This window comes from Triticum urartu, chromosome 7 (assembly GCF_003073215.2).
Source record: "Triticum urartu cultivar G1812 chromosome 7, Tu2.1, whole genome shotgun sequence".
Taxonomy (NCBI): Eukaryota; Viridiplantae; Streptophyta; class Magnoliopsida; order Poales; family Poaceae; genus Triticum; species Triticum urartu.
The window spans coordinates 659,306,540-659,315,469 of NC_053028.1; the positions used below are offsets into that span (position 1 = coordinate 659,306,540).

At 49.1% G+C, this 8,930-nt stretch overlaps 1 pseudogene; it reads right to left on the reverse strand.

Annotated features, from left to right (window-relative positions):
- Positions 1 to 6,992: 6,992 nt before the first annotated feature.
- Positions 6,993 to 7,487, reverse strand: LOC125524633 (annotated as a pseudogene).
- Positions 7,488 to 8,930: the final 1,443 nt, after the last annotated feature.

The following is an 8,930-nucleotide window of genomic DNA, read 5'->3' on the forward strand; positions in this document are numbered from 1 at the left end:
GTCCGGAATTGCTTGGCCGATTCCTCTGGCTGCTGAATAATGTGGCTTAGGTCATCGGCGTCCGGTGGTAGCACATAAGTGCCCTGGAAGTTGTCAAGGAATGCGGCTTCCAGGTCCTCCCAAGAACCGATAGAGTCTGCTGGCAAGCTGTTAAGCCAATGCCGGGCCAGTCCCTTAAGTTTGAGTGGGAGGTATTTGATCGCGTGTAGATCATCACCGCGGCCCATGTGGATATGAAGGAGATAATCCTCGATCCATACCGCAGGATCTGTTGTGCCATCGTACGATTCGATGTTTACGGGTTTGAAGCCCTCAGGGATTTTATGATCCATTACTTCATCTATGAAGCATAGTGGGTGTGCGGCTCCTCTGTATTGGGCTATATCATGACGTAGCTCGAAGGAGCTTTGTCTGTTGAGTTCGTCCCAGCTGGATTTATTGCATCCGGAGTGACGATTACCGTCACGTGCCGTGGGGCGCCTGCGCGATCCATAGATCGATCTTGTTTGCCTTGCCTTGTCCTCCAGTATGTCGCGCAGGTCGGGTGCATTTTCCCGTGCCTTAGTATGCTTGACGCAGCGTCGGGGCATGGCTTGAGCGGAGGGCCAAGAGGCCTCTCTATCGCGGCCACGAGGTGGCCGGTCGGCCATGTCATGCGCTGGTGATGTAGGTGCTTCCTCCTCTAGTCGGGGTAGCAGCCTGCGCTTTGGGTAACTCTTGGAGGGGCGTTCGAGTTCATACTCTTCGGCCGCAAGGACTTCAGTCCATCTGTCAGCTAGCAAATCCCGATAAGATCTAAGCTGTTGCTGCTTTTTCTTGAGGCTGCTTGCTGTGTCCATAAGCCTGCGTTTAAAACGCTCTTGTTCGGCGAGATCCTCTGGCACGACGAACTCGTTGTCGTCGAGGCTTGCTTTGTCTTCGGAGGGAGGCGTATAATTATCGTCCTCAGCCTCTTGGTCCGCCGCCCTCTCGTGAGGGCTGGCTTCTCTGTCCTCCTATGCTGAATCTTGCTGGAGGGGGTGTTCTTCGACGCTATCCGGAGTAGTATTATCTCCCGTGCCGGAATCACCATTTTTGCTTTGGCGGGATTTAGAGCGGCGCCGCTGACGTCGGCGCTTGGGCTGTTTCTTAGAGGTATCGTCCCTCGCTGTTCCATCGCCATCTCCATCCTTTGGAGTGTCCACCATATATATGTCATATGACGAGGTGGCCTTCCAGCGCCCTACTGGTGCTGGTTCTTGTTCGTCTCCTGCATCGTCGTCCATGCCGTCGATGTCTTCGGAGTAGAAGTCAAGCATGTCGTTTAAGTCGTCGACAGTGGCTACCAAGTGGGTGGTGGGTGGGTTTTGAATTTCTTCATCGTCCGTATCCCAACCTTGCTGACCGTAGTCCGGCCAGGGCTCTCCTGATAAAGAGAGAGACTTTAGAGAATTCAGGATGTCGCTGAAGGGCGAGTGCTGAAAGATGTGCGCGGCGGTGAACTCCATTATCGGCGCCCAATCGGATTCGATCGGCAGGGGCGCGGGGGGCTCGGAGTTCGGAGAGGAATCCGGCTCCTCGGAGTCACGGGCCATGCGGAGTGCAGGGCTGGAGTTCGGCTCGATCGCCTCTGAGATCGCAGCCCCTGAGGCAGCGTCCAACCGCTGATCCTCGATCGGCGCAGTAGGCTCCGAATCAATGGTCGGAACCGATGCATGTGCGGCCTCCAAGGCGCTGTTCGGCGGCAGAGCTATATCATGCCCATCGAGACAGTGCGGCGCGCTTGGCTGTGGCTCGAATCCGTCGAAGATCAAGTCCCCGCGGATGTCAGCGGTGTAGTTTAGGCTTCCAAACCTGACCTGATGGCCAGGGGCATAGCTTTCGATCTACTCAAGGTGGCCAAGCGAATTGGCCCGCAGTGCGAAGCCGCCGAAGACGAAGATCTGTCGGAGGAGAAAAGTCTCACCCTGGACTGCATTGTTGATGATCGAAGGAGCCATCGGGCCTGAAAGCGACGACACAGAGGAACTCTCAATGAAAGCACCAATGTCGGTGTCAAAACCGGCGGATCGCGGGTAGGGGGTCCCGAACTATGCGTCTAGGCCGGATGGTAACAGGAGGCAAGGAACACGATGTTTTACCCAGGTTCGGGCCCTCTTGATGGAGGTAAAACCCTACGTCCTGCTTGATTAATATTGATGATATGGGTAGTACAAGAGTAGATCTACCACGAGATCAAGGAGGCTAAACCCTAGAAGCTAGCCTATTGTATGATTGTTGTATGACGAAGTTGTCCTACGGACTAAAACCTTCCGGTTTATATAGATACCGGAGAGGGTTAGGGTTACACAAAGTCGGTTACAATGGTAGGAGATCTTGAATATCCGCATCGCCAAGCTTGCCTTCCACGCCAAGGAAAGTCCCATCCGGACACGGGACGGAGTCTTCAATCTTGTATCTTCATAGTCCTGGAGTCCGGCTGAAGGTATAGTCCGGCTACCCGAACACCCCCTAATCCAGGACTCCCTCAGACCAACTTAGGCCAAAAGCCTAAGCTTGGGGGAGTACGTATTTCTCACCGACATTACATTCATGTTCACACACTCATGCTAGTTGTCGGTGCTCATACTTTTTAATTGTATCATCCATGATAGTTTATTTCCTTTTTAGCTTTCTTCTTGTGTGCCTTAATAAACCTTGTGTCGAATCAATAAATTTGGGTTGAATACTCTACCCTCAAAAACTGTTGCGATCCCCAATACTTCTGAGTTATCATGGAGCTGTCAGTTGGTGCAGTTCCAAGCAGAGCGTCGTGGTGGGATCTACGTGTGAAGCGGAGTACATGGCTCTTTCTGATGTAGCAAATGAAGGAGTCTGTATGAAGGAGTTCATATCTGATCAAGATGTAATACCTAGTGCATCGGGTCCAATGAAAATCTTTTGTGATAATACTGGTGCAATTTTCTTGGCAAAGGAATCCAGATTTCACAGGAGAACCAAGCACATCAAGATATGCTTCAATTCCATCCACGATCAAGTCAAGGAGGGAGACATAGAGATTTGCAAGATACATACGGATCTGAATGTTGGAGACCCGTTGACTAAGCCTCTCTCATGAGCAAAACATGATTAGCACCAAGACTCCATGGGTGTTAGAATCATTACAATGTAATCCAGATTATAGACTCTAGTGCACGTGGGACACTGAAGGAAATATGCCCTAGAGGCAATAATAAAGTTGTTATTTAATATTTCCTTATATCACGATAAATGTTTATTATTCATGCTAGAATTGTAGTAACCGGAAACTTAGTACATGTGCGAATACATAGACAAACAAAGTGTCACTAGTATTGTCGGTGTCAAAGCCAGCGGATCTCGGGTAGGGGGTCCCGAACTATGCGTCTAAGGTCGCTGGTAACAGGAGGCAAGGGACACAATGTTTTACCCAGGTTCGGGCCCTCTCTATGGACGTAATACCCTACTTCCTGCTTGCTTTGATCTTGATGAATATGAGTATTACAAGAGTTTATCTACCACGAGATCGTAATGGCTAAACCCTAGAAGTCTAGCATGTCTGGCTATGATTATGAGGACCTATGTCTACGGACCTAGCCCTCCTATTATATAGACACCAGAGGGATCTAGGGCTACATATGGTCGGTTACAGAGAAAGGAATTTTCATATTCGGATGCCAAGCTTGCCTTCCACGTCAAGGAGAGTCCCATCTGGACACGGGTAGAGTCTTCGGTCTTTGTATCTTCACAGGACATCAGTTCGGCCCATGTCCAATAGGTCGGACGCCCGAGGACCCCTTAGTCCAGGACTCCCTCAGTTGCCCCTGAACCAGGCTTCAATGACGAGGTGTCTGGCGAGAAAATTGTGTCCGAATACTCCAACCGCAGAACGTGTCCGGGTATGCAACACAAGTACCACACACAACCATAGAAAATATAATATTGCATGAGTCCAATCCGTTGTCAACTTTTCGTAATGTGACATCACGTCTGCTTGGTCATCATTTCGAACCATTTTCCGTCTGCCGTTCCACATTTCGAGACGCGGGTTTTCAAAGGCACATCTTGTCGAAGCAGAGATCGTGTCCCCTTACGATAGTGAGATCTGATAGATATGATAAGAACTGACCATGATCGGGGTCATGGCCGCATGCATCATGCGAGGGGTGCAGCCGCTACAGTATAGAGGCCACCCCATGAGGGACTTCAACGGGGAGGACGACGCCACCTGCTACGGCCATAAGGGGCCGGATTTGGCTGTGGCTCTAGCAAAGACCTTGTCCGCTTTGTAGAAGGGAGAAGAGGAGGATTTTCTCCGCGTCGACCCGAAGGGTGGATTTTCTATGTACAATCCTCCAAGCTGGGAAGTGATCGCATCTTGCCCATCCGTTTTATATCCCCATCGTTAAATATTCAGTCTAGCGACTTCAACGCAGGAACTGCGCCAGGCTGTTAAAGAAATAAACAGCCCTCCTCCACAACCCGAGGACCGAGGACGGTCCCTCGACCCGGCCTCTCAAGAGGATCCGGACGTATCTGTGGAGCTGATTGATGGAGTGTTCCATCAATTGAGCAAGGACAACGCCTTGGTGGCTGTTACGGCCGATTACCTAGGTCTAATCCCGGCCTCCCAGGTAACTGATATCGAAGTCCCAGTACCCCGAATAGGGGTCCGCCCTCTCGTGTTTTTAGTTTCCAGATTACAACCAAACTTTGCAGGGGAGGTTTCTGAGACGGGAGGCCGAACCTGCGGCGACAAGCCGACGAGGGGCCGCAGGGCCCCGTGGGCAGAAAAGAGGTGCAGTCCAGACCGAGGTGTCAGCGCAGAGGTATGGCGCACCTCCTTATCCCAGGTGTTATACCTTTAAGGCATATTAACACTCATGCTCTCTTCAGGACAAAGAGACCTCACCGGACTATATTCGGAGAGGCTGCCAATCGCGCCTCCACCAGCCAGGCTCCAAAGCCTGGTCCAGAGGCGGAGGCGGACACAAGGCACGCACCGGACGCTCCTCCGACCACTACAAGAAATATGTCAACTTGTGACCACCACTATTGGTCACTAAATGGTCACAAATTTCCATTTGTGACCTTTTTGTGACCACAAACATAAGGTCAAAAGCTGGCCGTCATAAACTGACTATAGCGACCTTTCTTCTGGAATGGTCGAAGACATTTATGACCAAAATACGTCTACTGTGGCGTTTTGGTCACTAGCAAACTCCCCAGGCCACGTAGGCATCCAGCGTGGCAATCTGACGTGGCACAAGATTCAGCCCGGTCCAATTCGATTTTCTACATGGGCCTAGCCCAACAATTCGGCCTTTTTAATGTATTTTTTTCCTGTGCTTTTATTAGCTACATGGGTCTGGCCCAACAATTCAGCCTTATTGATTTCTTTGTGTGGCCCTTTTAACAGCATATTTTCTTTTTGATCATGTATTTTTATGGGCCATTTCTTTGCTTTGCCTCTCATGTTTTTCCCTGAAAAATAATTGTCCAATATAACTTGGGCCTAGCCCAGTTCCGAAAAAATTGATCCAATACAAAAGAAGTTATTATGCCATTGACATTACAACACATCACACCACAAGCTATCTTGGACAACGTGCAATGTTATTATATTACAACCATTCATTCCAGCAATACATATCTAAGATATCTTTACATCCCAGGAATAGTAACTGCCAAACAAAACTATTCTACAACAAAGAAAATTAAAACAAAAATTTAGATGCTAAGACATAACAGAAGTTCCTATTGTCCTCCTCCTTCCAACATTTGAAAACCTCATTCACCTGCAGTAGATCAATCATGAGTGAGAAACTATATAGCAGAAAAAATGTTTAAATGATGCAAAAATAACAATCATTACACATGGTATTCGGGTACAAATTCATTAGTCATTCCACATGGTATGGCAGGTACAGATTCATCAGCCATTAGAGTAGATAATAACATCACTGGCAACAATTAATACGGCTTGGATCAAGTCTCAAGCATAATAGAGTACAGATTAGTCCAGTTTATACTCCTCTTTAGAGGTACAGATTATAGCTAATGGGAGCCGATGTCCAGGAGTATTTGCAAATGATACAACATCATGGAGTGGGATAACATGTTTAGCAGTACAGGTTATATAGTAAGCAAGCAAGCAATTTGGCAAGCTATGTTGCAAGATAATTGTTGTGTCGCTAACAATCACCATGTAAGAATGCTTTGTTGTACTAATACATGCACATCAAGCGAGAGTGGCGTTCTATTCTTACCACATAGGCACAAGTGAGATGATGCCCGATTCGCCCTGCTTCTCCACAAGACTCGACCAGGAGCACAAGAAAGTAGGCTGGTAACAAAATAACAAGCCACACATAAAACTGTTATGCCCTGGACAACTACAGAGAAGAAAGCAAAAGTAACCAGAATAGTAGAGGTGTGGTGATCAAGTATATAAACACTCCTAGCAGCTAATTATATAAGGGCATTGCTTATAATGAAGAGCAAAGTATTTTTATGGGGAGGAAAGGCTCCCAGCTTCACCACCCCCAGGATATGCATTCAAACAAGAATTTATTTGTGAAGAACAAAAAGAGCGGCTCCCCTGTTTTTTGCTGGAACTACAGTAGCCTAGCTTAGCTTCAAACAAGAATAACGAATTTGTAAGGCATGTATGTCTGCCATAACCAAGCAAGCAGATTCAGTAGCTACTTAAACAGTTTAATAGTTGGACTCCGAAGACAATTCTTAGTGCTTCAAATCATTCAGTTATCTGAATTAACAGTACAGAAAAGAATTGAAGATCTCAATGACAGTAGTAATTGGAGGGATAAATCAACACTTGTTCTAAGGACAATAAGATGATTGGTGCCAGGCAGTGTGGGGTCTCATCAGTCACCAAGCTGAACATGAGTGTTTAAATTTGCCAACTAGGACTAACAAAAGTGCCAAACAGAGTTTTTCAGGCTACAACAGCAACATATTAAACTATCATGGACCTACCTAACTCTCAAAGCACTAATCCATCCCCAATTAGTTCAGATAAAAAATCCCACATGGCTAAATGGGCATGCACCTCTCTGTAATTCTACAGATAAACCTTGAGGGCTCAATGTACTCCTGAAATCCTAGCGTGGCCATCGCCCAGAGCAGGCCGTCGATGTTGATGGTCTTGCACTTCTCCCTCTGGCACTTGTCGCTCGCCCTACATTACAGACAAGACAAAACGGTGACAGGTAAGCACCAGACCACACTTGATTCGGGTAGGTAAAACAGAGCGTCAGCGGTCAATAGAGGCACTCACTCGCTGGCGATGAAGCAATGAACTCCGAGATGCACTCCCGCACGGTCTCCTTGTCGTCCTTGGCGATCTTGCCGTTGGCCAGGATGGCCTTCTTCATGATGCTGCTGATGTTGGCGATGGGCAGGAACCTGTCCTGCTCCCTGACGCCGCCGAAGCCACCGCCCGGCGGGCTCGCCGGCGCGTCCGACATCTGGCCACCCTCCTGCAGCTCACCAGCAACCCCTCCAGATCCATCAGCGCACCGGCGCACCAAACCCTAGACCCCGACTTCCAGAAGCGTAGGGAGAGAGGTGAGGGGAGAGGGAGGCGTACCTTATATAGACGGGCGTGTAGAGGGAGGGAGGGAAGGTGGTGGAGGGGAATGGAGGTGCGGTGAGGGCGGCGAGCGACGTCCCCGTGCTCTGCGAGCCTCCGCGCTGCCTTTCTGGCCACCGGAGGAGCTGAGGGCCGAATCCGCTGCGGTTGGCTCGCCTGCCCAAGCCCCGTCTGTGGAGAGCGCCTGCTCGATCCAGATTGAGGTCCTGATTAGCGTGGGGTTGCCTGCGAATCTTGGCGGCAGCTATGGGCATGGGCTCGATCTTGGGTCGGCCTCAACCTCATCTACAGCGAGGGTCGTCGATGGTGGCGGTGGCGGTGGGGTTGGGGGCGGCGGCAGATCGAGATCTGAGGGAAGGAGAAGGGGGTGGGGTTGGGGGCGTGGGCGCGGGGCCTGGGTGGGGTTGGGGGCGTGGGCGCGGGGCGTGGGTGGGAGGGAGAAGGGAGCAGCAGCGGCTGGAGTGGGAGTGGAGTTAGGGCGGGATGAGCGCGGCGAGTGAGGCATCAGGGACGGCGTGGGGTCGGCGGGCGGAGGAAGAGCGGCGCGGGCAGCGGAGTGTGGTGGCGCGCGGGCGTGGGCGGCGGGATCTGAATCGGGGGCGGGAGGTAGGTGGCGGCTGCGAGTTGATCTGAATCGGGGGATAGAGGGGAGAGGAGTGGAGTTAGGGTTTGGGTTGGCCTGCTAAGAGGTGAGCGAGAGACGTTGGATTCGCCTAGTGTGGACGGTTCAGATCACATAGAGTGTGGTGATCCGTGAGAAGGGTTCTGATTGGTTCGAGAATCTGTGATTTAAAATAATTTCCAAGTACTAAAGATAGCTATTTTGTGAAGCAACTATCAAAAATATTTTTCAAAAGGGCATTATACAAATTTTCACTCAAGTTAGATCACATTTTATGGACGAGCACCAATTTGTATGCATTTTTGATCTTTCTACCTATTTTTAATCATTTTTCGAGTGTCCAAACTGAGTTTTTTTGTGAAGGACCTATAATACATTTGTTGCAAAATTGGACCAAATCATTTTTTTGAAATACTAGTCCATATTTAATGCACAATTGACCAAATTATTGGGTGTAAAAAGTTTTCATACACCTCTAATGAAAAAGACAAATTTTCGCCGATTCAGTTGGAAGCGGGTCAAATTTGAACTGCGGCTGACTCATAGTTTGCTATTTATTTTTTACAAAAATCATTTCTAGGTACAAAAGTATCTATTTAATCATAGAAACACCAAAAAAATTCCAAGATTCAACCACTAGCTAGGAACGGTCATTCCCGCCGTTTTGACCGCATTTTGGAACGGGCATAAAAAATT